The sequence below is a fragment of the Vulpes vulpes genome, chromosome 11 (genome assembly GCF_048418805.1).
Source record: "Vulpes vulpes isolate BD-2025 chromosome 11, VulVul3, whole genome shotgun sequence".
Classification (NCBI taxonomy): Eukaryota; Metazoa; Chordata; class Mammalia; order Carnivora; family Canidae; genus Vulpes; species Vulpes vulpes.
Window position 1 is genome coordinate 95,930,594 of NC_132790.1, and position 27,859 is coordinate 95,958,452.

General features: G+C 47.6%; 1 protein-coding gene across 2 annotated transcripts in view; it reads right to left on the reverse strand.

Moving 5' to 3' along the window:
- Positions 1-27,859, reverse strand: part of ERICH6 (glutamate rich 6) — a 94,325-nt gene that overhangs the window by 60,918 nt on the left and 5,548 nt on the right. Inside the window, exon 1 of one of the 2 annotated variants that reach the window (XM_072727135.1) lies at positions 66-213. The exons of the other annotated variant lie outside the window; for it this stretch is intronic. The gene's annotated coding sequence lies outside the window, so the exon portion shown is untranslated. Of the gene's footprint in view, positions 1-65; positions 214-27,859 lie in introns of those variants that run through there. 2 annotated transcript variants of the gene reach the window in all.

Here is a 27,859-nt window from a genome sequence, read left to right on the forward strand (position 1 = left end):
GTATAAACATTTATATGCACTGGGATACTAAAAAATCATTCTTCTTGCTCCAGTGTGATACTCACTTTATTGTGGTGGTCTGGAACTGAACCTGTAATGTCTCCGAGGTATGCTTATAATGCTGCAGTGAATGTTAGGCTGTGATCTTGAATTATTCTTTCCCATTAAAAGAAGCGAAGGTTCCTCAGAGACATAGTTGATGCTAGCTTGAAGGCAGGAAAGAAATGAGGTGACTCTGGAACATCAAAGACTATTAAGTCATATTAAAAGAAACCAGGAATCAAGCTCAATCAATCAGCATTTACCAGGCCATCATGGAATGCTGTGATTGTCAATAAGGATAATACCTACAATGGATTGAAATACATTAAAAAAAAAAAGTTTAAATCCATGATACATAATGATATTTTCAAAATGTTGCTTTATTGGTTACTTTGGAGGATAGAAATGATCTTACTACTTTGTAAACTCATGAAGGAAATAAGCATGTATCTTACCTTTCCTTTGTCAAATGTACTTTTAAATAGTTGAAAAGGGGAAGTCTCTTTTACTATACAAGTTTTCTAGCTAATAAAGATGTAGTGATGGATTTGGAAAATATCATTCTGTCATCCCTAGTAAGGGAGTATGGGCTATCACTGGCCTCGTAACATAACCGATAGAGATCGATGGATTGATTGTTTTTTGTCCTTCCTGTGATGGAAGTACACAATGCCCGAACCACCTATGAAGCAGTCTCATTTAAAAAAAGAAAAAACCAAGTCTGACTTGATTAAGCCTCTTGTCTTAACCACTGATTTAAAAGAAATACAAGGTGCAGAAGATTCGGTTAAGTGATTATCTGGAGATGCAACGAAACTACAGCAAACTGTGATCGGAAATCCGGGTTCTTGAAAAAAGAGTTTCAGAGAAAGAAAAGAGATGGAGAGGGAATCTATAGATTAAAAGAGATGTAACTGCTTTATCAATCATGATGTAGGATCTCACATGGATTCCCATTCAGACAGAATACATCAACCAGAGAAATAAGAAATCTGACTGGGTATTTGATTACATTAAGGAGTTAATTTTAATAGGTGTGATGACAGTATTGTCATGTATCTAAAAAAAAGTATCTATTTTTTAGATACTCTATGCTGAAGTTTTTGGGGATGAAATGATATAAATACCTGGGATTTTATTTTAAAAATCCACATGTGGAGGGCACCTGGGTGGCTCAGTTGAATGTCTTGATTTTGGCTCAGGTCATGATCTCAGGGTGGTGAGATCAAGCCCTGCATTGGGCTCCACACTCAGCGGGGAGTCTGCTTGAAGATTCTCTCTCTCCCCCTGCCCCTACCTGAGCTCGCCCATTCTCTCTCTCTCTCTCTCTCTCTCTCTTTCTGAAACAAATAAATAAATCTTAAAAAAATCCACATATGGATGTAGGTGAGAGTATAGATGAAGCAGGATTGGCCAAGCGTGGATAATTGTTGGAGTTGGTGATGGTACAACAAATTGATTACATGGTCTTCCCTTCCTTATGAAAATTTCATAATAAAAGGTTTTTAAAAAACATTATAAATCTTGGCCACAATAATCACAGAATAAAAATCAGAGAGAGGAAGTGTGTGTTACTTTCTGTAATGGTGGTGGTGGGAGCCGATCCAGTCTAAAACTGAGAAAGGGTAAAGAGTAACAAAGGGGGTTCACTGAGAAGGCATAACAGGCCATCTCCCAGAAAGCTTAGAACAGGAAAAGGAGGGATCCCTGGGTGGCGCAGCGGTTTGGCGCCTGCCTTTGGCCCAGGGCGCGATCCTGGAGACTCGGGATCGAATCCCACGTCAGGCTCCCGGTGCATGGAGCCTGCTTCTCCCTCTGCCTGTGTCTCTGCCTCTCTCTCTCTCTCACTGTGTGCCTATCATAAATAAATAAATTAAAAAAAAAAAAAAAAACAGGAAAAGGAGTGTCACTGGGCCTTGTGGGGTGAAGATTGGGACCTGGAAGGGTCGGCAGTGTGGCTGCTCCCTCCACCTCTCAGAGCCCCTAGCTCCCATGTCTCTGCTTCTCTTGCTGGGCTTACCTTGGCGCAGCCCCACTTCCCAGGACTGTGTGGGTACAGTGCCCACCACAGACAGTCTTCCATTCTCTCAAGAGAATCAGGTTGGTTGCTGCTCAGCCAATGAATGGGCTGGCCTTGGGTTAGGTCATTACCAACTGAGGCCAGCTTTGTGAGTTTGTGGGGGTGTGAGTTATTGGGGTTTGCATAGAGTTTTCCAGAAACTAGGCAAATTCTCTGGAAGGAGTAGGTTTAATCATGGGCTGGCTTTAGCTGTGCAACTTAGCCGGGACAGGGATGGATCAGATAAAGGAGAGGCTAGAATTAGGAGATCAGACAGGGTACTGTTGCACTCAACAAATATTCACTCGATGCCTTCTGTGTAGATAAGCTTGGGTTAGGGGCTGGGGATGTAGGGATAAAGGAAATATGAGAGAGGGAAAACTCTGTAAAGGGGATGGGGAGGTGGACAAGGCTGGCCTAGACACTGAGTGCATTGAGGTTGGTCAGGGAGAGGCTGGTCCTTTCTCTTTGCACATCCTCCCAATTGCCTCAATCCTGCAAAATCCTGTCCAGCTCTCAAGGCCCATTGCATACACCACCTCTTCCAGGAAGCATTTCCAATCTCACTTTGAACTCCATAGCAATTTGCATGTCCTCTGACTGTAATTTGCTTGGTAATGACATAGTTTGTGTAGTTGCACATTTTGTGATCTTAATTGGCCTTTTTTTTTTTTTTTATATCTTCTGCTTTCAGCCTTGAGCCAAACTGTGAGAGTCCCTGTCCTAGCCACCTTTACAGGTGGGCGGGCCTGTTGGAAGGGCCCCAGTCCTGGGCTTCAATCCCATTTTCACCACTTGCAAGCTGGGTGAATTTATTTAAACAAACTCCTTAGCCTTTCTGAGCTTCACTTTCTTCACTTGTTAATGGAAATGATATATTCACCTCAACTTGTTTATGAGAACGAAATCATGTCAAGGATGTAAGAGCACAGAACCAAGCCACGGAACAATTGGTTGGTGTGTACTGAATGAGGAGGACCAAGTTAGGCCTTGCACGGTGAGTAGCATTAGCATAGCTGGAGAGAGGAAAGCGCATACCTCTGGGTATGTATGCCCTCCCGTCCCTTAGGGGACAGGGGCGAAGGGTGGGTTGGCCAGGGAGAAGGGTGGCAAGTGTGCCAGGCTCTGGAGGGGGCATCTCTTCTTGTCAGCAGAAGCCTCTGTAACTCTAGGGCTCGGGTAGCCCGTGTGCTTGTCTGGTGTAATGGAAACTCTGCCTTTGAGCTGCAGTGGGCCTCTTTCTTGGTATCACTGTCCCAGGGACTGGAGCCAGTAACTGGAGCGGTACTTCGGGCTTGTCTCGCAGGAATTAGAGATGGACAGTCTTCTAGCCATGCTCAATAGTGGCCCCTCGGTTCTACTTGAACCCGATATTTTCCTGGGGGGGGGGGTTTGTGACACCAAATTTTGGAGGGTTTCCCCCACCTTGCAGCCACTCTTAGAAGTGGCATTTCTGGGGTCTGGTTCCTCATGTGTCCTCATGTGGCAGTTGTGTGACGTAGCGTGAGTCTTGCTCTCCTCCACCCAGATGATCCCTCCTGGTCTTCTCACCATCCATATGGGGCTGACACCCCCAAAACGATACCTCCACCCTGGCCTCCCCACAGAACTCCAGACTCAAGCAGCTGTCTGGGTGCTGCCTTCGCCCATGTGACTCTCTGGAGTCTCCCTAAAACCAGCTCTTTCCTCGGGTCTCGTTCATCTCAGCAACTGGAATTCACCTTATTTCTACCAGGAGAAACTTAGGAGTGATCACCTTTGGTTCTTCCCCTTTTCTGAGTCCAGGTCCACATCTTCCCATCCAGTCCTTTAGCAACTTTTACCAACCCTACTTTTAAAATTCAGCCCAAATCTGAGGCTCAGTCAGTCGAGTGTCCGACTCTTGGTTTTTGGCTCGGATCATGATCTCAGGGCTGTGGGGTTGAGCCCCACTCCAAGCTCAGTGGGGAGTCTGCTTAGGATTCTCTCTCTCTCTCTCTCTCTCTCTCTCTCTCTCTCTCTCTCTGCATCCCCTGCCGAAACCCAGTACACATGCTCTCTCTCTTTCAAATAAATAAATTAAAAAAAAAAAAAACCCACAGAACTCAGCCCAAATCTGCCCACTTCTATTTAGCTCTCCTCTACCCATCCTTGTCCATGCCATAATTCTGTCTCACCTGGACTAATGCGATATCATCCTAAATGTGCCCACTCTTGCCCATTACTACCATTTTTCTTTGCTGAGCAGCTGGAGCCAGTTTTTAAATTCTGAGTCAGATCCTTCTTAAAATTTTCCAGTGGCTTCCCATTGCACCTGGGAGGAAATCCAAGCCCCTAGCCTTGGACTCACAGGGCAAGGATCTAGCTCCACCGACCTGCCCTCAAACCATCTTCCCCATGTCTGTTGTGCTTTGGCCTCACTGGCTGGTTCTGCCACAGGACCTCTGTCCTTGCTGTTCTCCTCTTGCCTCCGTGCTTCCCTCCAGGTGCTTTCTCCTTGGCTTTCTGTGGCCACTCAGTCTACCGTAGGCGCCTGGTCATCTCTAGCACCTCACTCCATCTATGCTGTCTGCACAGCACTTATTACAGTCTGCTCTTTTCTTGTATTTTGTTATTTATTGTTCGGCCCCCCACTTGAGTATTCGTTCCTTAAGAACGAGCATGGGGCTATTTTTGTTTACTGCTTTATCCCCAAGACCTAGCATGGGGCTAGCACACACTAGGGGCTGAGGGTCTGGGATTTGGTTTTACCCAATTTACAAGCTAGTAAGTTAGCCTTTTCCTAGTTCAGGGAGGTTGAAGGAGACATGAGACTCCAGGGTCAAAAACACAGGAGCTTATTAGTCCCAGGATAGCAGGCCACATAGCATCAGCAAGCTTGCTTCAGGCTCCCTGGCCTCCAGTTCTCATGGGAGACACTGCATGGGTCAGATGGAGGCTGTCCACCCAGTGATTTGGTGTTGTGGATGAGGAACCCTGGACTTGGGGGAATTCATGACCTTTATAGTAAGCAAGCCTGCTCTTCATCCCCAGGGAAGGCATTATTACTTCATCCCTCAAGCTTGCCTGCTGGCAACACAACCCTGTGAAATGGGCCAGGTAAAGACCAGTCAGGCCTGGTATCCCTGGTATACTGACAAGGTATGCAGGAGCAGGAGTGTCCCACAGAGGAGCGTCCCCCCAAGATGCATGTCACAAATATTTGTTGAACAAACGAATGAATGAAAGTAACCCTGTCTTGTGCCCAGGTACCAGGTGCTGATGCCTGCAGCTGGACTCACCTGAGGTCAACACCTGCCTGGATCCATGCCTGTCACTTACTCTTGGATTCCCCTCCACCATTGCTCTTCTCAGCTCTCGTGACACCTCACTCCTACCTACACTGAGGCTGAAAGCTTGTTGAAGTTGGTAGTTACTTCTGTCAATGCCTGAGCCAGATTCCATCTGCTTGCTGGATGGGCCTTTCCCCCAGGGTTTGTGGCTGGGTCTTTCTCCTCAGAACCTGTCCTGGCCTACTACCAATTGTACTGCTGTTCAATGGCCCAAGGTTGGCCCTGTCTAACCCCACAGCCCGAGGGATGTTCACAGTGGTGCTAATAATGGCATTTTCCGGCGCGTATTGGATGTGTAAGACCAGGGGTGCCTGTTGCAGTCCTCCCGCTCCTCAGCCTAGAAAGTACTCCAAGGAATGGCATTCAATTGACCGTTCTCATAAGCCAGATCCAGACTTCGGGTTTGGAAAGTTCAAACGGACAGTATCCTGGGTTGACATAATTTAGTGATGCTGACTGGCCAACAGAGCTCTCAGAGAATGAAGAAATATTTGAAAACCAATTAATTTAATTGGCAGAAAGGTTTAACTGTCAAGTAGTTGGGAAATTTATAATAACCCCCCCAGAACATTCTCACCCTGTAAGCAAATTACATGGGAAGTTAAACTGTATTCAGAAGGCTGTCTGGCAGGCCCCGAATTAGACCCCACACACCCGCACTACTAGGTGATAGGGACGTTTGGTGACATCCTGCTTTGAAAGCCTGATGCATCCGTTTTTATATTAGAAGCTTGAGCCCTCTTGTTTACCCTAAAGAGTTCTTGGTTATGAGCCAATTTTCGCCTCTTGGGCTTTTCTTTTTCAATGTTTCTAGGTTGACAGTTCTCCCTTGTTGAGCAATACGTTCTTTTTCCCCCCCTCTGGATTTTACTTCCAATTATTTTCTATTCATTTACTGCACAACTAATTTGTGAATACATCTTTGTAAAAGATTTGAGCAACATATACATATAGAGAGGGAAAAAAAAAAAAAAACCATGGAAGTTCTCCTTGCTCCCTGTCTCATCCCTCGGCCATCCCCCTCTCCTGTCCCACCTTCAGCGGGACACCAGCAAAGTAAATGTCCTCGTATACATTAAGAATTGGACACGAAGACCACAATATGAAGCAGTGGTTATTTCTGGGAGAGGAATTTGTTAGTGATTTTTATTATTTCTTTATATCTTTTGGTATTAAAAAGGTTTTTTTTTTTTTTAAGATTTTTATTTATTTATTCATGAGAGACAGAGGCAGAGACACAGGCAGAGGGAGAAGCAGGTTCTATGCAGGGAACCTGACATGGGACTTGATCCCTGGACTCCATGTTCACGCCCTGGGCTGAAGGCAGATGTTAAACCACTGAGCCACACAGGGATCCCCTAAAAAGGTTTTTTTTTTTTAAAGCAATAGTTTATATAATCTATAAATAAAAAATATTTCTTAAAAAAAAGAGGAAAAAAGAGCACGCATGGCCTTTGTGATCCTGCAGATATGAGTATGAATGCTGGCCAGAGTCCTCTCTCTCTCTCTCTCTTTCTCTATCTTTTTCTCTCTGTGGCTGGTGCTAATTTGCCTCCTTGAGCCTCAGTTTCCTAATCTGTAAAAAATGAGTGTAACACCACCTTCCTCCCTTACAGATTGTTAGGAATAAAGTATGTGAAAGCTCCCGACACATGATTGTCCCTCACCAAATATATTGCCTTCCAATGAGGAGAAAAGGCATGTTGCCCTGGGACTCCCTTTTCAGATCATTTCTAGTTATAAATGTGAAACGTTCCAAAGCCACAAAATCATGAAGATATTGTGTGCAAGAAGGAAGTATGAGAACAAAATTGTTATAAAGTGCACAGTTATGTGCATGACTTAATACCACTGAACTGTACCCTTAACAATGGGTAACATGGTAATTTTATGTTAAGTATATTTTACCACACACAAAAAAAAGTAAAAAAAAAAAAAAAACAAAAAACAAAAAAACCCCACTGCTAACACGGGAGTGAGAGCACCTTTCCTTTCCCACACCCTTTGAGCCCTGGACTTTCTCAGGTAGAGACGCAAAGCCACATTTTGTGTTTTCTTAGTTTCAATCACAGTGTAGGCATCTCTCCCAGAGGGGCTCTTTCCACCTGTGCTAATTTCCTGTTCTAGTAAATACAGGTCAACATGCAGGATGGAAAGTGGTTTTTGTTTGTATGTTAGAAAACTTCTGGCTAAACAAAGAGACCTCTTTGAGCGCTGGCACCAGCTGGTTCCACGGTCAGGGCAGCAAACCATGAGTGACACCCAACTCTGGGAAATGAACAAAGGGTCGCAGAAGGGGAGGTGGGCGGGGGTTGGGGTGCCTGGGTGACGGGCACTGAGGGGGGCACTTGATGGGATGAGCGCTGGGTGTTAGACTATATATGCTGGAAAATTGAACTTCAATAAAAACAAAACAAAAGGGACGCCTGGGTGGCTCAGTGGTTGGGCGTCTGCCTTTGGCTCAGGGCGTGATCCTGGAGATCTGGGATCGAGTCCCACATCGGGCTCCCTGCATGGAGCCTGCTTCTCCCTCTGCCTCTGTCTCTGCCTCTCTCTCTCTCTCTGTGTCTCTCATGAATAAATAAATAAAATCTTTTAAAAAAAGAAAACAAAACAAAAAAACAAAACATTGGCTCCGCCCTCGGAGAGGACCCTGGGGGAAGGAGTCGAGGCTTTGGCCTTTTGCTGCTGTGACAGCCACCTGCCGCCCCCGTGATCACAGTGCAGTCACAGTAGCCACCGTTTGTCAGGGTCCTACTGTGCGCACACGTCCTAGGCCCTGGGCCTCGCATGGACGTTTCTCCCAGTGACCCTCCAAAGTGGGTGTTAGCTCCTTTTTTATAAATGTGGGAGCTGAGGCCCAGGAAGGCTAGTGATTTGTCAAAAGCCTCCCCCCTGCTAATTACTGGTAGAATCAGGATCCAAATGCCGATCCGCTTTGTCTCTCAAGTCCACACTCTTTTCATGATACTTGGTAGGTCACTTGGCTTATTGTAACTGCAGCATAAAACAAGGGAAAAATGAGAAGAGGGTGGGGTGCGGCCCCCATCAGTGGTTCTCGACTTTAGCTGCATGGTGGAGTCTCCTGGGAAGCTGTAAAAAGACCACAGGAGCTCAGCCCCGCTGCCCAGGGAGTCTAACTGTTCTCATAGACTTTTGTCCTCGGAGGGGCAAGCGGGTCGAGAACCTCTGGTCCTCGCCAGTGCTCCTCAAACTCGGAACTGGATCCAAATCACCTGAGATTCTGTTAAGATGCAGATTCCCATCCAGTCGGTCGGGGATGAGGCCGGAGATGCTACATTTCTGACGAGCTCCCAGGTGATGCTGATGCTGCCGGTCCAGGGACCGCACGTTGAGTAGCGAGGGTCTGAATGATCCTAGGTTACTGTCCCCTTCTAACACACTGTGACAGTAGAGAAAGCGGTTCTAAAGCACTGGTGTTCTGTAGGCACCAAACGTCTGCATCCCTATATCCTGTCCATCCCTACCTGTTACAAACAAGCAATGTCTCTTTGGGTGGTCATAAGGCAAACATCAATAAGGACGCATCATGTCACATGCTGAAGGGTCATGGACTCCAGCACCTGTTCATATCCCAGTTGCTGTGAGCTTAGGCAAGCTGCTTCGTCTCCCTGAACTTTAATTTCCTCAGCTTCAAATTGGGGCTAATAAACCCTTATCCCCATTGGGAGATAGGGAGGGTTTTATGGGTTAATATAGACAAAGCACAAACAGGTGCCCAATAAATGGCAACTGCTGTTATCTTGCTGAACTTCGCAAGCTGATCCCATCTTATGACATAGTTCCCGGTAGGTCAAAGGAACCCTCACCTGTGCCCTCTGCAAGGATCATCAGACCCAGAGTTGCCTTTGATATGAATGTCAGGTGACACTATGACATCAGAAATTTTAGGGCACAGACCCTTCAGGCCAGCATTTCTGCTGTTGCCTAGAGAATGATGGGCAGACAGTTTCCTCCCCTTTCTGGATGGTTAGATTATCTCCCCATCCATTCTCTGTCTACCCGAGGCAAATTCCCCAGGGATTTTTGATAAAAAAACAAACAAAGAAACACAAACAGAAACAAACAAAAAAAAACAGACAATGTTGTCTATTTATTATTTTTAAAAGATTTTATTTATTTGACAGAGGGCAAGAGAGCACAAGCAGGGGGAGCAGCAGAGGGAGAAGCAGGCTTCCCCGCTAAGCAGGGAGCCCCACGTAGGGCTCGATCCCGGGACACTGAGATTGTGACCCGAGCCAAAGGCAGATGCTTAACCGACTGAGCCACCCAAGAGCCCCAACAATGTTAACTCTTGAGGTGTTTCCTTTAATGCTGTCAGCAGCCTGATGTTGATAGTAATTTATTCCATCAGATATTCATGGCATGCCCAGGTACCGGGGATTCAGGGCTGAACAAAAAATTCAGTCTGTCTCCACCCCAGAGTTTGTGGAGGGGAGGCAGACACTAAGCAAATAAAATACACAACTGTAACTGTAGAAAGTGCTATGGAGGAGGAGGACAGGGCACCCTGAAAGAAAATATTAAAGAACTTGTGATACCACCGACTAACTTTCATGTGAAAAGGACGTATGATTGCCCATGTGTAGAATGGATTGGAGCAGGGCACGAGGGAGGGCAAGCAGTTAGGGGCTTACAGCAGTCCAGGCCCGGGTGGTGACAGGGGAGCCCAGGAGAAGTTGCTAGAATCAAGACATGGAGCAAATACCCTTCAATTGCATTAATTATTATAAACTGTTGGCTTGTAGTTTGTTTTTTTAAAAGATTTTATTTATTTGAGGGAGAGAGAGCATGAGCAGGGGGGAGAGGAGGAAGAGGGAGAAGCAGGCTCCCTTGCTGAAGCTGGATCCCAGGACCCCCACGATCATGACCTGAGCCGAAGGCAGGTTAACTGACTGAGCCACCCAGGAGCCCCTGTTGGCTTGTAATTTTAACAGTTTTATAATTTTTCCCTTTTGCTCAATACAGAAGATACAATGTTCTCATCATGAAAAATTCTAACCTGTGGGTGGCTTTCCCTCTGTGGGTCTCATTCATTCATTCATTCATTCATTCATTCTTTAGTCTGTAAAATAGTGGTGGTGATAGCAGGTGTTGGTATCAATAGGGTCTAACATTTTTCCTTCCTCTGTCATTTGGGGACTCTAATACAAACTTAAAGAATTCTTATCTATAAAATTTTAAGCTTCAAATTAGGAGCCGAAGCAGGTTTAATGATCTACAGAGAGTTAGATTTCCTATTCTTTAAAAACTCTTGACTTCCTCTCGTTCGGGCCAGCACAGGTCAGTGGAATTATGATCATACGTTAAGCACAGGCTACATGAGTCAGGAAAGGTCAGGGCCACCGGCGTCTCAAGACAGAACTACAAAGCAAAACTGGTCTCTATGCCCAGGCACCGTGCCTCGCTCTAGACCGTGGGAATCTGAGAGGCAGCTGGAGCATGAGTCACCGGCTAACGCCAGCTGACACACGCTGGGTCACAATTATCCCAGAATCACCTCGTATAAAACTTGGCTGGAATGATTTACACGCCTCAACTTTAAATAGCTCAATTGTCTCGCAGAAATTAGGAGTATAGTAGAAGCATTTAGAAAACAAACCTTCAAAGGTTGCAAGTTAGGAAATGTGGCACCAGAAAGGTCAACTGACCAGCCTAGGCTCACACGGCTGATACTTGGCAAGCCCCAAGCACCTGGGGTTAGGTACAGGGAAGATTTCCCTGGACGGTATTGGAGGGAAGTAGCATGATTCTGCTGCTAGGACAGACACTCAGCTATTCGTTTGAATCCGCTGGTAGTTCCGGGTCCTACTCCATGGTTGAACTCTCGGTGACCTGCCTCTGAAATTCCCCATCATGTACACTGGATGGTTCACTGTGGGCACATCACCCTCTTAATCCCCTAAATGAAAAAAAAAATGTAAAAAAAAAACCAAACCCTAAATATTAAGGAATCAGGGAAACCAAGACTTACTCCTGCTCACAGAAAGGCTGAGAACCTCTGATCTTGAGGTTCGTTGGTTTAAAAAAAAAGTTTTTAAAGTAAAGAATTCAGAATAATGCAAATATGAATATAATATACACTCAGGTTCCTGCCACCCAGAATTAACAACTGTGAACATTTTCTTCCAAAGAATTTTGAGCATCTTTTTTTTTTTTCTTTAGGAAGGCACTGGAAGACACTAGCTGCTGAATCTACCGTCTTGCTTGATCAGCCTGATTTCTATCAAATTAGAATATAAAACTAGGACAGGAGAGGGAAAGAAATTCTTTGTTTTTTAAAAAACAATATAGTAGGTAAGCGGCTCATGTGATGAGTTTTGGCAAATGCCTGTCGCCGGGTTTTAAACTGCATTTGCAACTGGAACTACATAAAAAGATGTTTTAATTTACATAATCTTCTTCTTTTTTTTTTTTTTTTGCTCTTTTCACTTCCTCTTAAAATGGGAATAACCTGGGGATTTTTGTTTGTTTGGGGGCAGAAAATGCTGTTTTAAAAAAGTCAGTACAAGTTAAGTTTACAGATTTCCAGTGACAGAGATTAAAGGGAGCTATGAAATAACTCTGGAAAGTAAAAGTTCAGAGTTTTGTTGCCTAAACCTTTACTTTCATTTATTGAATTCTGGAAACAGTCTGAACCAGGAGTCTGAATTCTGGAATCAGTGCTGCCACTAATGTACTATATGGCTGCTGGCCCATCGCTTTACCTCCTGGGGCTGAAAAGCTAACACTGCACGCTTTAGGAATAACTTGATTCTACCATCTCCATCATTATGGGCTTCTGATTAGAGCGCTCTTTACCTTGGGTACCTTGCTGGTCCTGATTTTGTTCATCACACGGAACAAGAAGGCTTATTAGATAGGGACACGGAGTGGTGGTGACAGGCTAGGCTGGTTTATGCACAAAACACCTTGCCTGGTGCTGTGTCCGCACTCAGCCACATCTGGACCTGCTCGGGCTCTGAGGATCTAAGTCCACCTGTTCCTGGATCCTAGTTTCACCTCTACAGATCCCCCTTGGACAGGCTCGAGTGTGATTCTCTTGTTGACGAGAGCTATAGCTCTCATTCATTTACCAAACTCGTTATAAACACCTTCTTTTGCTCAGGGCACCATTTTCACCCTTATTTGAAGAATAGCCTAGAAGATAAGTTACGTTAGCAATTAATAACCATGTCTGGTATTTCTGCCGCAAATATTTTTGCCATAGACATCTTTGCCACGAACATTTTTTTTGCTGCATAACTAATTGCCCCATAAGCCAATTTTGCTAAAAGATCAAATAACTGGTTTCATTTCTCCATTGGCAGAGTTAATGTATTCAAACTAGTAGTCTGTTTCATTTCTCCATTGACAAAGTTCCCATTTTTGTATTATGTAAATCTGAGCTCGCCCTCCTAATGGTCTGTACAGGGTCTGTAAAGTAGATGTGGTGGTCTTGATGAAACAGTGGATTGTAACGAGGACATATATTGACCTAACAGAAGGTATGGTGAAAAAACTTACGGGAAGTGTGAAATGAGTGTGAATCCAGATTACATTCTACACCAGGAAAATGATGACCTGCTAGTTTCAATGGTAACAGAGCTCAGTTACGGTGCATTGTGCTATCAGCATTCCTTCCACATTTCCCATACAACTTCGGAAGGTCTACCAATGAACATGTGACAATACGCCAAGAACACCAAACAGTGTAGAGGCTTTCACAACGTGATACAAAGCTCTGTTACAAAAATGTATCCTAGTATTGGGAAGCTGATACCTTTTTTTTTTTTTAAGATTTTATTTATTTATTCATGAGAGACACAGAGAGAGAGGCAGAGACACAGGCAGAGGGAGAAGCAGGCTCCATGCAGGGAGCCCGACGTGGGACTCGATCCTGGGTCTCCAGGATCAGGCCCTGGGCTGAAGGCAGATGCTCAACCGCTGAGCCACCCGGGGGTCCCCAACCTTTCTTAATGAAAGAAGAAGTTTTAGCAAATAAAAAAGTGTGATGTTGAACAAGGAGACTAATCCACAAGCAAAAAAAAAAAAAAAAAAAGTATAATGCAATGAATGAAAGACTTGAAGACCAGTGGTTAGATATGATCCACCAAGTAAAATCAATTATTTGTGCAGTGAATCTACACACATTTAAAATATAGTCAAATATTTTGTATTCTGGGGCGCCTGGGGGGGCTCGGTCGGTTAAGCGTCTGACTCTTGATTTCGGCTCAGGTCATGATCGTGGGGTTGTGAGATGGAGCCCTAGGCCAGGCTCTGCACTGGGCGTGGAGCCTGCTTGAAATTCTCCTTTCCCTCTCCTTCCCGCCCCGCCCTCCCCCCACCCCACTTGCACCCTCTCTCTCCAAAAAATATATATATATTTTAAATTCCACAATAAAGACTTTTAAATTTTGTCACTTTTCATTTTGTCCTTTTTTTTTTTAAAGATTTATTTAAAATTTTTAAAAAATTTATTTATGATAGAGAGAGAGAGAGAGAGAGAGAGAGGCAGAGACACAGGCAGAGGGAGAAGCAGGCTCCATGCCGGGAACCCGAAGTGGGACTTGATCCCGGGACTCCAGGATTGCTCCCTGGCCCAAAGGCAGGTGCCAAACCACTGAGCCACCCAGGGATCCCCCATTATGTCCTTTTTTTTTCCCCCATTATGTCCTTTTTAATGACTGTCCCACTTTCGTTTTTTTGTGGGTTTTGTCTTCCATGGCAAAATTGCCCTATGGCTGATCAGTTATGCAGTGAAAATGTTTGTGGCTATAGAAATGTCTATGGCCGAGCTGTGTAGAGTGAAACTTTCTAGAACCTTCCTTAACTGCCAGAACTCTATTCTGGATAAAAAAAATCAACCCTGCATCTCACCTAAAAAACCAAAACCAACTCCAAGGCCATCCCTTCCATCGGGTGCTACTCTAATGCCATGGGGCTGCTAAGTTAAGTAGTCCTTGATCCTCAGGCCTAGGGGGCTAGTATTCTGAATTCCTTTGAGAGTTCGGGGTCAGGACTGAGAGGGTGGGTCACCCTGGCTCAAACCCAGAACTCTCGGTAGAGGACAAGAGTAAATTAGCTCTAGCCAATCCTCTTCCTTCTGATTCTGTAAAGCAGGAGAAGTACTCTTCTTCCACAAGTGCTGGCATGTGAAAGAACATCTCCAGGCACGAGACCAGCAGCACCAAGGGCACTGCCTGGTTCAGGGAGGTGAGTGTGGACTCCAGTTCGAACACAGACCTGTGTCACGACCTTGGACAAATGACCGTTCCTTCATGTGGAAACAGGGATGGCTCCAAGCCCAAGGTGGTGGGGAAGCTTCAGGCACCTGCACATAGTAGGCGCCCAACAAACAAACATCATTCAGCTGGGAAAAAGCAGCACAATATTCATTTTTGGAAAATATTTATTACAAAACTAAAGTGAATGTGGCAAAAAACAACAATCCAACACATACCTTTAAATAGCAAGCATATGACACTGGTTATAAAGCTTTTCCAACTCTACTGATCTAGTCTGTCCCACCATCTACGGTCAAGGGTGGCCTCCGAGGGAAGCCACGTGTAAACAGGTCATCTGTACTAGTGATGAGCAAAAACTAATCATGGGACAACTATCAACGGCCATACGATTCGCTTTCCTAGGCAATTCACCCCAAACACAAGAGAGTGACCAAATCCCAGGAGTGTGTTCACGGGGATCTGCAGTTCTGGTTTCAATCTGGGCGTAGTGGCAGGTGGTGGGGGCATGAAATGGTAGAAAGACAAACAGTATCAGTAGAGGGCAGTCGTAAAGCACCTTTAAAATCTGGACCCTTTCCACAATTTAAGCCAGTAATTCTCAAACTTTATTGTCGAACAGAATCACCTGAGGACAGTGACCGTCACAGGCTCCCCAGACGTGCAGGCGTAAGAGGAGTACTACGGGTGATTCTGCGCACACCGGTTAGCCACCCAGTTTGAGAGACACGGTTTAAAATGCACTGAAACAATTCCTACCCCCCTAGAAACAAGGTAAAAGTAAGGTTAAGGACTCTATCGACAGTCACTGTGCTTTTCGTCAACTTGGAGGGACTAACAGAGGGAGTCCGGCAGGAGGGAGCCTCCAGTTCCCAACACCCTGGTCTACAGGAGCCCTGAGCAACCTGTCAAGTGCTGTTCAGGAAGGGAACAGGATGTAGTAATAAAGTTGATTTTAGATCACAGAACAGACTCCAAATGGCTAAGAGGCCGACCCCACTCCTCCCTGTTTAACGAACTTCGTTGGGCCGAGGCCCGCTGGGAAGCTGCTGCTCAAACGGGACACGGGGGCCACTCGATTTTGTGAAGACGCAGTGAATTAGAACATCTATAGAAAAGAACGAAAACAAAACAAAACGCCTTTATTCACCATGGAGCGCCGTGCCCAGACCATCCCGGCGCCTCACGGACAACACGTGGAGATGGTCACGTTGATTCCCAGGTTGCCGTTATCCGCGAACAGGTGCGCGATGGCTGTGTCGAACACGAGGCAGTCGCTGTTCAGGATGGCCGCGGCCACGCCGTCGTGGATGGAGCGCGGGGTGGCCTCCCAGGTCAGTCTCCGCCGGTTCCCGTTCAGCTCCAGCCTGTAGGCAAAGTTCTCGGCCTGCTTGCGGGTGCCGATGAGCAGCACGATGGCGAAGAACTGCTGGTGGCCCTCGTACTTCTCCTGCTTCTCCAGCACCAGCATGAAGTGGTGGCCAAAGCACGACTGCATCATCACCCAGTCGACGGCCCCGGGCAGGTTAATGTCTGTGGCCAGAAAGACGATGTCCTCCCCCTGGAGGGTGGTGATGCTCTTGTGCGCGTGCATGAGATGGGACATGACGGCCTCCAAGGAGCCCTGCCACTTGCACGAGGCGCCGGGGCAAGGGCAGGAGTAGGGGCGGTATTCACAGATGTCCTCGTGCTCTGGCTTCTCCGTGTGGTGCAGGGTCAGGGAGCAGCCCGTGGTGGCATACTGCAAGGACGGAAAGACACACGGTGAGCCAGCGGCCTTCTCCAGACTCCCCCTGGGCCGGCCTCCGAGAGGGTCACCCCCTCAGGTCGCCGGGGCCTACGCTGAATTCTCCGCTCGAGGGGGCTTAAGCATGTAAGACGGAGAAGTGTGAGGTCCGGATTCGTCGTCAGGACTGCCATCCACCAAATCAGGGGGTGTCCTCAACCGGGGGCCTCCTGCATCGCACGCCCCCGTTCCAACACCGTCGAGAACCTAAGATCCAAAGTGCTCTCGCTATCCGACACCTCAAACGGGATCGTAGAGCCGGCCCCGGAAACTCGGGCCTCCCCCATATTTTCTGTGAATGTCAAGAATTTTTAAAAATTTATTTTGATTTTTTTTTAAAGATTTATTCATGAGAGACACACACAGAGCGAGGCAGAGACACAGGCAGAGGGAGATGCAGGCTCCATGTAGGGAGCCCGACGCGGGACTCGATCCTGGGACCCCGGGGTCATGACCCGAGCCAAAGGCAGATGCTCAACCGCTGAGCCACCCTGGTGCCCCAAGAATTTTTTAAAATTTAAAACGGCTGGTGGATGGGGGGCCTGGGTGGCTCAGTAAAGCGTCCGCCGTCAGCTCAGGTCATGATCCCGGGGTCCTGGGATTGAGCCCTGCATCGGGCTCCTCGCTCCCCCTCTGCCTGCCACTCTGACTGCCTGTGCTCTCTCTCTGTCAAATAAATCTAAAAAAAAAAAAAAAAATTTTTTTTTTTGAATGGCTTAGGCATATGGTTGGGCAAGGGATATGCTCCCTCCAGACTAGTTTTCAAAGACCATGATGAAGACAGTGTCATTCCTCCTGGCGGCCCCCCACCCCCATCCCTAGCTCAGAGGGGCAAGTGGCAGGCAGGCTGTGGGAAGGCTGCCCGTCGGGCTCCGCTCCCACCCGGAGGGACCAGCCGGGCCAGGCCACCCCCGCGTGGACAATCCTGCAACCCCAAGGGACTCTGGGCTGGCTAGTGTGGTTCTAGCCAGTGGAGGTTAAAATGAGAAGGGGCCCAGAACACCCCCACGGGTCCCCGCACCCATCGTCCTGGCCAGGTATGTCAGGCCCTTGTCACACGTCCAGGGGGAAGGGGAACTACACTGGGTTCCAGGGTGAGGCTCCCAGGTGAGGTTTTTGATAGCCCCCCAGTGCTGTCTTAGGGGTGCAGGGACAAGGCCTTTGTCTCCCTTGCACTTGGGGTGACATTCCTGATGAACAGATCACACCGATCTTGGGAAAAAAGAGCACACAGAGGAACTGGACTCCTGCTCCCAACCGTCACGGCGTCGGTGCCTGGATGCCAGCTGGGGAACCAGCCCGCAAGTAGACACGTGCCCAGAGAACTGCGCTGTCGTAAAGAAGAAGGGAACCTGAGTCAACTTTTTATGGGCTGAGTCGAGAAGTCGGAGCTCGCAGTGGCAGGCCGATGGTCCGGGTTACCTCGCCTGGGTCCCCCCGGCCCTTGCTGAGACACGAGGACAGCAAATGAGGCCGGGGCCCGGGTCCCACATCTAAGCTGCGGTGTCCCTTTGTTAACAAAACAAAGCCTCACATCTGGTTTTGGGGACCCTGCCCAGGGAATAACCCCCCCAAGCCGTCAGTCGGTCAGAATTCTAATCTCCGCAGGTGGATTCATCACTGGCAACACGCAGGCCCGGAGCACGTGCTCCATTCGAGGCCCTGGGCTCCAGGCCCTGACAGGGAGCCCAGAAGGGAGAGGAGTGTCCCCTCGAGGAAGAAGAGGGTGCCTCAGGCAAAGAAAGGCAGCTGGCTCCTCCCCTGCACCGAAAGGAAATGATAACCACCTTCAATAGAAATTGCCAGAAATACTTCCCTGGTATGTACCTTGCCCACGGGGAATGCGTATTCATCTTCTTAAACCACGGCCTAATTTTAAAAAAGCATGGGTATAAAAAAAAAACAAAACACCCTTCATAATCAGAAGGAGAAACCCATTTATGTAGCCCTATTTTCTACTTCGTGTTCCTCACAGTTAGGCCCTAAAAAAACCCAAATCCCTATTAACTGTGTTTTAGGCCTCAAGTGTGGCTGGGAATGCAGAAGCTTCGAGGTTCTTCTGCGGGTGATAAGGTGAGGCATCTGTGCCTCGCTTAAAAACCTGGTTACAAAAAAAAAAAAAAAAAACAAAAACACCCCAAAAACCTGCATTATACCCAATAAAAATAGCAAGACTTATCCCAGAGCCCGGCTGAGTCCCAGGCTGAAACAGGGCCCGGGCCTGTGGACCAGAGGAGTTCAGATGGGGCTTTGCCCGCTGCCGCCCACCAACGCTTCCAGGGACGCGCCGAGCTGGGGCAGAGGGTCCAGAGAAGTACACCTGCGCCTCCCCCGAGCCAAGGCCCGGCATGTTCCGCAGGTATTTATCCTCCAGCCACACCGGGGACCTTCCTCGTGTGCGGCTCAGGCAGGAGTATTTATATCCTGAGTTGCTTTGCCTTACGAGCCACATACAGAGAACGGGGACCCTCCCCCAAACCACACACACAGGAAGGGCATTACTTGGCACCCGCCTGGACAGTGACCTTACAAAAAAAAGGTCTTGCTACAGCCTCTGTGAACTTAAATAGGGATTTTTTTTTTTTAAGTGGTAGGTGCTGCTTCTGCTTTTTTTCCCAAACAAGCTGAACTCTGAAGCCAACCTATTCCTTCTGTTTTCCATCGTGGGTGAGGGCGTGTCTTTGTGGCCACTGGGGCCACTTGTATGATGAGCGGGTGAGAGACCATCTTTAAAAAGAAAAGGTCTAAACTTTGAATTTGCGTGCACTTAATATAATATATATATAAAAAAATATAATATATAAATATATATAAATATATAATATATATTATAAATATATAAAAATATATTATATATAAATTATATATTATATATATATAATATATATATACACACGCACTCCTAGGCCTCCCTTCCTGCTTGTCACAGTCTCAGCAACGCTCTGGGGCAGGGGCTCTCCTGCAGGGATCAGAGGGAGGGTGCAGGGTCTGTGAATTCCCCGACACTGGTGGAAGCGTCTAGGTGCCTCTGAGCAGCAAACCCAGATTGCGCCGAGCCCTGGCTTGCATTTCCCCGACAAGCTCCAAGCGTTCCCAAGAACGGCCCACGCTCCATCCTCGAGCCCACAGAAGGGAATCGGCGGCGTGTCCTGCCCTCGCTGTGGTTCCTGCCAAGAGGGGCCGTGAGCAAACCGTGGGGATGAAACCTCAAGTGAGGAGGCAGGGCCAGGTGGCCTCAGGGCCTGGCCAATTTAGTTAATTTTCTGGGTTTCTCATCAGTGGCACTACAGCTCTTCCCTGCTCCCCAAACTGTGAAACCCTTCATGAGACAAAATGGCATAAAGCAAAGCAGCAAGGGCCGTTAATTTGTATGGAAAAGTCTCCAAGCCTTCCTAGTCCCAAAAAACCACCTCTCGTGCTTTTCTGATACCCTCGGACACACCTTGCTAACGGAGGTACAAAACCAACTGAGATAAAGCACAGATGCGCACAGATGCAGTTCAAAGCTTTGGAGTCCTGATGCTGAGATGCTGGGGGTAGGTCCCAGGAAAGGAGCTTGGCGAGGCCACTCCTGTTGTTCAGGATGCGCACTGCAAAAGAGAGGCCAAACGCTATTTTCCTTTCCTGCCGTTTTTCGTACTGGTGGAAGTCTCCTTCGGATTTCCTTTGGTTACCACAAACAGGTCCTTTGTAAAAGCAACGTGATGTCAAGTGAACGTTCAAAAAGTGGGGATGGCTGTACTGACGTTTTAGACCATGTAATTCCTTGTGGGGGAGGCCGTGTTTAGCAGCACCCCTGGCCTCTACCCACTAGATGCCAGTAGCAATCTCCCCCTCCCCCATTGTGACAACCAGAAATGTCACAGGCATGGCCAAGTGTCTGGGGAAGGGCAAAATGGCCCGGGGGTTGATTTTGATGGATGACAAAACCTGGCTGGGCAGCCACAATGACAGCTGTGAGGAGAGGCCCACAGCAGTAAGCCGGTCAGGCTGGTCGCTGCCCCGCCCAGTGGGTGCTGCCCAGGACAGCTCGGGCACGCCAGCCGCCAGCTGGGACCCACAACTAGAACTTGGTGGTTTGCAGATCGTGGAGGGAGGCTAGGGTGCTCGTTCTACCTGTTTTACAGACTGACTCATCCCGGCTACATGGCCAGTCGTGGCCACACTGCGGGCAGAGCCCTCTGCAATCCCCTAGGTGCTCCTCCTCCAGTGCTCTTCCACGGTATGTGATAGCTTAGGAGCCCAAGAATCCCTATCTGGAAGTAAAAGGAAGAATTCACATCTGCCTTAACCGGCAGTCCCCAGGCCACCACACACAAAGCCCACAGTCCCCAGACAGGCTGCTTCTGGGAGCAGGTCCCAACATTGACTCTTCCTTCGATTGCAAGGAGAAAAACAGCCCTGAAAGTGCCTCTCCCCAAGGAAGGCGGAGCAGCACCTCACAAATAAATAACCAGCAGTTAGGCCCTCCCAGCTTCCCTGGTACCTGGCAAGAAAGGTCTGAGGCTTCACTTTTCTCACTCTGGCTCGGGCTGGCCCTACCAAATGTGCAGGGTTCAAAGGACGCCTGCTTTCCTTCAGACGCCCAGTTCTTAGCGTGCACTTGGGAGTCCTGAGACCCGGCCCGGGGGCCGCCTGTGTGGCCTGGGGACTCATGCACGGCTCTAGATGCGGTGCCTCCACAGGGGAGGGGCGGCTCCTTTCCCCCGGGCGGGTGGTGGTGGTGGTGGGACTTTACTGTCAGTAAACCTCTTTTGGGAGAGGGGGACAGAGACCCAAGCACACACAGAAGCCCAAGCTCACGACGATGGAGACAGGGGGAAGATGACCCAGCAGAACGAGAAACAAATGTTGAAACCCCATCTCTGACTTCTCTTTAGAAACTTCGCAGGTTGCGGCGGCGGCTCAAAAGTCTTGTGCAAACACGGTCGGCCACAAGGCAGTGCGGGCCCTGGTGCCTCGTTTTTAAGTCTTTGTAGAAAGAGGTAAGACAGTGCCAGTCCTCTTCCTGGGCACGGGGTGTGAAGGTGGTATCCGAGCTGAAGTTAGGTAGGGCTTTTCCTTTTTTTTTTGGCATGGAAACCCGTTTGCACACAAATATGATGAGGTGCATCAGAAAACACGAGACACCTGTTATTTACCTAGTACACAGTCACATCATATTTGTTTACACAATAACCCTGCTTGGCCGGGGGTGCTAGTGAAGGACATGGATCCTGTGACTGCTTTAGAACAAGTCACTTAATCTATTTAATTAAATGTGAGTCCATGCAATTCCAGAACGATTTCCTGAGCTTCAACCATCAACAGTCGCCTACAGTGGAGGTGCCCTGAGCTCTGGGCCATAGGCACGTCCCTGCTCGGGGACTGTGGGGTAACCGCCCTGGGCCTCCGCCTGCTTACACCTCCAAGGAAACCGAGGCCTATTAGCAAAATACCTGCCAGCACCTCAAAGGAGGGGTCTTTGAGGTGGGGGGAAAAACAAAGCACAATCAATATATTTTTTAAATATTTTGTTGTTGATGCTCATAAACGTTTGAATGAAATCCAAGAAATGACCTTGTCTGAGAGTGAGCACGAGCAAACCTGTGCTCTTCTGTGCATCCAGTGAGCTGTAGTGATCACAAAATGCACCCATGTGGCTAACTGCAGTGCGGGACGCCGGACTGGGGAACCAAAGCTGCCACAGGGGGTATTATTGGGGGCAGCGACATGGACTTGGGATTAGATACTAGTATCGACCGCATGTCACCGTTCCTGATTTTGGTAACTGGACCATAATCACAGAAGACGACGTCCTTGTTCTTAGGAGAAACACAGCACAGCCTTTTGCGGTAAAGGGGCAGGACGCCTCCAATTTCCATGCGAACGGCTACATAAATGTATGTCTGAGTACAGAGCGGCCCAAATGCTAAAGCAAATGGGGCAAAAAGGAAACAGCTGGTGACTCTGGGTAAAGGGCATATAAGAATATTTTTGTATTGCTATTACAACTATTGTGGAAATCTGAAATCATATAAAAATAAAAATGTGTTAAAGAATCCAGGGACTGAGTTAGCATATTTATCCTTTATGCGACAGAGATTCTTTTGGGGGAGTTGGTGGCACGAATTGAGTTTTTATCATACCTGCCTTTTTTTTTTTCTTTTATAAAGAGAATATACGTTTAACTGCGTACCTACAGGTAAACGCAAGGCCAGTCAATAGTTTTTCTCTTACTAGAAGCCCTTGGAATGCATCTTGCTGAACCCATAACATTAATCAACGAAGACGACATGGGTTGTTCTAAGAACCAACACTTCTTTGACCTCCCTCCTGCCCCCCATGGAGGACCAAGCTTTCTCCTTTGCTCCTTTGAGCCTATAAAAGTCTGGGTATCTCACACACCTGTGGCCCCGGCCTGTACAGTTTCGAGCCACTACAGTTGCGGGATCCACCGTGCTTCGTGGTCCAAGGGATACTCCTCTCTGGGGCTCCAGACAGGTCAGAAAGGGGTTCCAGGAATGAAGCTACCCGCGCCCCCCTTTTGCCTACAACAGGTAACCCCCTTTAACTGCTGGGGAGGTGACCTCACTGAGGTAGAGGATGACGTCCTGGCGACTGCCTCGTGTATGATCCGCAGGTCATTAGGGGACTAGTGGTAGAGGCTCTATCTTCTCAGCATTCTCGACACCTGGCTCATATGGGGGTCGTGGCTAAACCTCACCTAGAACTGAAGCGTGCTGCAACTTACCTTTTAGCCACAGGTTCAACTTAGACTTTATCACTTTTTAAAAGGGCCTCTAGCAATTCCAACTAGCTCCTTTGTGCCTCAAAGCGTGATAATCTGTCAGAACCAGCGGATGATGATCCCAGGTTATTTTCTAGGTACTTATGCGTCTATTAACTTCGTTCATTGATTTACTGATTCATTGCCTGCTTCCCGCCCACCTGATATGTGTCGGTAAATGAATAAATATTAGATCTCTCTGCAGAAGATGACTGTTCTTTTTACTGTGTTCATTCTACTTTAGTCGAAAGTCTTACGATGGACCTTAGATTTCAAAAATAAATTCGAAATTCAAAAGCCCTTGAGATCACACGAGGGAAAATGTTTATTTTCGACTTCAGTCACTACGGGTTTGCTATTTTTGATGAATGCTTCTCACATGTTTTATTTACATAGACTATTTGGGGTGGGTGTGTTTGAAGCCCTTCTGAAACCTCACAGAGATGGGGAGATGACGTTGTCATTCGGACAGCTAGGTACTCCTCTTGCTTATAATGGGTTTACGACCACTGGCAGGATACAGCTGGAGCTCAGGTACCTCGTGTGTGTGTGTGTGTGTGTGTGTGTGTGTGTGTGTGACACGGATGGAGCCTCCCATGCCACCTCTGGGCGGGTTGACAAAGATACCGACATCTCACCCCCGGACTCTCGTGAAGTTCACACTCGGGCAACAGGGCAAAGTGAACTCTCTTCTGGTGCCTTCACCGTGATGCTCAGCCTGCATCCGTCTGGCGGCCTTCCTCTAAGAACCTTAGCGGATCCTCAGTGACCCAGGTGCTGCATTCTTCATCTCCACTACGAGGAGGTCCAAAGAGAGACTTCTCCACCAATGGTGCCATGAAGCTCTCCCCAAAGTAGTACGAGAAGCCAGCGTCCGGTCAGTGCCCGCACTGTCGGGCGGTGGTGAGACTAAGAAAATACTGACATCTGACTTCATGAACTTGCTTCTGGAGAGGGCAATTCTAATTAAAATCTTGAGCTTGGGGTGCCTGGGTGGGTCAGTGGTTGAGTGTCTGCCTTTGGCTCAGGTCATGATCCCGGGGTCCCAGGATTCAGTCCTACATCGGGCTCCCCGCAGGGAGCCTGCTTCTCCCCCTGCCTTTGTATCTCTCATGAATAAATAAGTAAAATCTTAAAAACAACAACAACAACAACCTTGGGCTCAAAAATTCTTCCTTCTGCCCGAGAACCCTGACAAACCCCGGGTTGCAGGCAAGTCTTTTACTACAGGTGTCTTTGGAAGACTTTGGTGCCGTATTAGCGCAGTCATCTGAGGACACCTGCTAGAGGGGAGGCCTTACGAAGACTCCTTGGGCTGGCAGGGGTTTGTTTTTCATCTTAGACGCTTTATTAGTTTTTAAGATTTATTTTCTTTTAAGGATTTTATTCATTCATTCATGAGAGACACACATACGCACAGAGGCAGAGACACAGGCAGAGGGAGACGCAGGCTCCATGCAGGGAGCCCAACGTGGGACTTGATCCTGAGACTCTGGGATCGAGACCTGAGCCAGAGGCAGACGCTCAACCGCTGAGCCACCCAGGTGTCCCCAACTTAGACACTGTAAACGAAGGTTGAGTTTTGACTGAATATATGCTTCTCATCTGACCATGGCCAGAGTCAACAGGCCACCACACACTGTCCTGGAGAACCAGGTCTGTAATGTCTCTCCGGAGCGTAGGCTCAAGCAAAGAAAGCCACCCTACAGGAAGAGCCAGAGTTGAAGGCTTTACGCCACAGCACCAGTACGGTGCCCACTTTTTCAGTCTGTCCTTACTCTTCTAGGCCAGGCTCCTGCTGCATAATCACACTGACTGTCCTGAGGCTCTTCGAACAGTGTGACGTCCCTTCCACAGTCTTTATTTCTCAACGAAAGCAATCGAATTCGCTAGACTTAAGTGGTAGAGGTGCTAGATTTTTAGCAACTAAAAATACAAGATGCCCAGTATGTGTCAGGCGGTATTTGGGTTATACTTACACTAAAAAAAAAAAAATTGTCTGAAATTACACCAAAAGTTGTGTGTCTGAAATTCAAACTTAAGTGGGCATCCTGTATTTTTACCTGGCAGTCCTAATAAGCGGGCCTTCTGGTTCCACTGCCATCCCTCCAAAAGTCGGTATGTGAATTTGGAATGGGAAGGCGGATCACTGCTTCTCAGTGGGGTGCAGCGGGGAGCGGAAAAGGCAGGAGTGTGAGGTGGAAGAGGCATCGTGTGTGTGATACAAGGCCCATGCTGCAGCTTCTGTCTCCTGGACTTACAGGCTGCAGGACTTAGGGCAAATGTCTCAGAGAGGATACTGTGGCCTGTTTTCCTTTACAAAGTAACTAGGAAAATAACAAGATCATATATGTAGTTCAGACAAGGTAAACAACATTCTGTACAAGCAGCTCCCCTGGCCTCCCGACGTAACCCCATGGGGATCCTCCATCCCTTCCTTCTTCACCGGCAACCTGCTGCTTGTCCTTCAGAATGCAGCTCTGACCCCACCACTGCGGAGAGGTCTCCAGACTCCTCTCTGCTCTTACTACTTCAGAAGGGCGCTGCTGGCACCTCTGTCTCCCCGGTGGGACTTAGTTACAGAAGGAGGAGGTCGGGGATGAGGTAATGACTGGGTGGGCAGAGGGTGTGTAGGAGGGACAGGCTATAGGAGATTCCCAGGCAAGGGCAGATATGATGAAAAGTTAGCAGGTAATCAAGAGGAGCCAGCTCTGGCCTGAGGTTACCCCAGGGAGAAAAGGGAGGCAGTAGCATTAAGAAAAGCAAAAGGATTAACACCCACTGTAGGGGATGCTGGAGAGAGATGGGCACTCAGTTGTGAAGGATTTTTTTTTTTTTTAGATTTTATTTATTTATTCATGAGAAGCACACAGACCCAGGCAGAGGGAGAAGCAGGCTCCCTGCGGGTAGCCCGATGCAGGGACTCGATCCCAGGACCCCAGGATTACGCCCTGAGCCGAAGGCAGATGCCCAATCATGCCCTTTGGCCCCACCATCCAACTTCTAAGAAGTTATCATTAGGAAATAATTACTTTCTTATGCACGAGCATTGTTACAGCAGTACTTCAAAAGCTAAATTTTTTTTAACAGTAAGGAAATAGAATGATTTGAACGACCACAAACGGGAGCTTGGTTAGGTAACCCTAGTACTGTCGTAATACTACGCAGTCATCAAACACGACCTTCGAGGCTACTTAGCAATGTTGAAAAGCAGTCACTGCGTTAGATGAAAAAATATGCTATGAAATAGTGTGTGGTTTCCCTATCTTACCTACTTTTCTTCGACTGTAAAACTCCACTGATGTAGAGGTAAGTTTGTGTCATGGTTTTTTCCAGGTGAGAGGACTGTAAGAGATTTTATTTTCATACTTTTTATAAATATATATATTCTACATTTAAAAATAATGATCATGACTTTTAAAAACATATTTTACAAGGGCTTCTGGGTGGCTCAGTCGGTTGAGTCCAACTCTGGATCTCAGCTCAGGTCTTGATCTCAGGGCCATGAGTTCAAGCCCCACATTGGGCTCCATGCTGGGTATGGAGCCTACTTTGAAAAAAAATCCCCCCATATTTTCTAATGTTTAAAATAAAATATACATAGTAAAAAACACTGCCTAATCTAACCAGGCTTTCTCTTCTAAAGGCAGTAAAGAAATGAAAAAAGTCTTGTCGCTGAAAAACCAATGGCAAGGCCAATGCGTCCTGGTGTATAAAAACCTCAGTGAGAAGCTCAGTGGGGGAATCTGTGGGAGAAAACAGATTCTTTTCCTTCTTTTTCAAGTTTATGCCTGGACCTGACCTCAGACACTGGCCACTTGTTTTCTGCTAGCTTCTAACTGTGCACATTTATTTAGTGTTTCTTCTGTGCTGGGGCAGTGCTAGGCGCTTTGCAGGAATTATTACCATGCTCCATCCTCACAGCAACCCAGTCGGTATCCCATTTTACCAAGGAGCCACCGAGAGTCTGGAGAGGTGGGGTTGGAGCGGGCGTCTGGACTAGAAGGTTCGAACAGGGCCTCCCTCCAAACTACTGGAGGAAGAGGGAGCCTGGGGAAGGAGTAACCCAAAGACACTACCTTTGTTGATTCCAAGTTTTAAAACGGGGCCCAGGCCCACACATTTAACACAGGTGTAGCTTTCATCCCTCTACAGTGTCTGTGGCTGAAAACTGGGAGGGAGGGTGACCTTCCTCACAGACACCATAGAGTCTAAAAATCACTGTAGAAACTGGAAATGAGAACAGTTTCTCAATTAAAAAAAAAGAAAAAAAAGAATGAGGAGCTAGATGGGCATTTGGGGTAAAGCTGATGCAATTCTGCTAGCGGATTTTCAGTGTCTCTTAGAAGCCTGTGAGAGGACACCCTCAGGTTTAATATAAAGACACATTTAATCAGGGAAACTGTTTGGCTTTCTGATTTTCTGGTGCAGGATGTGCAGAGCGGGGTCGCATTCTGATGCCCCGGGTACGATCACGTCCTGCACAAGTCGCCAGCGATACACAACGGCCCTGAACGCCGGGCACTCACTTTAGCAAACGTGTGGCCACACCGTGTGCCCCTCTCAAGGAGCGGGGCCTTATGAGTTTGAGTGAGAAATGCCACTGTTCACAAATTTCATCAGATGCACAAGTCTGGCTCTTAAGAC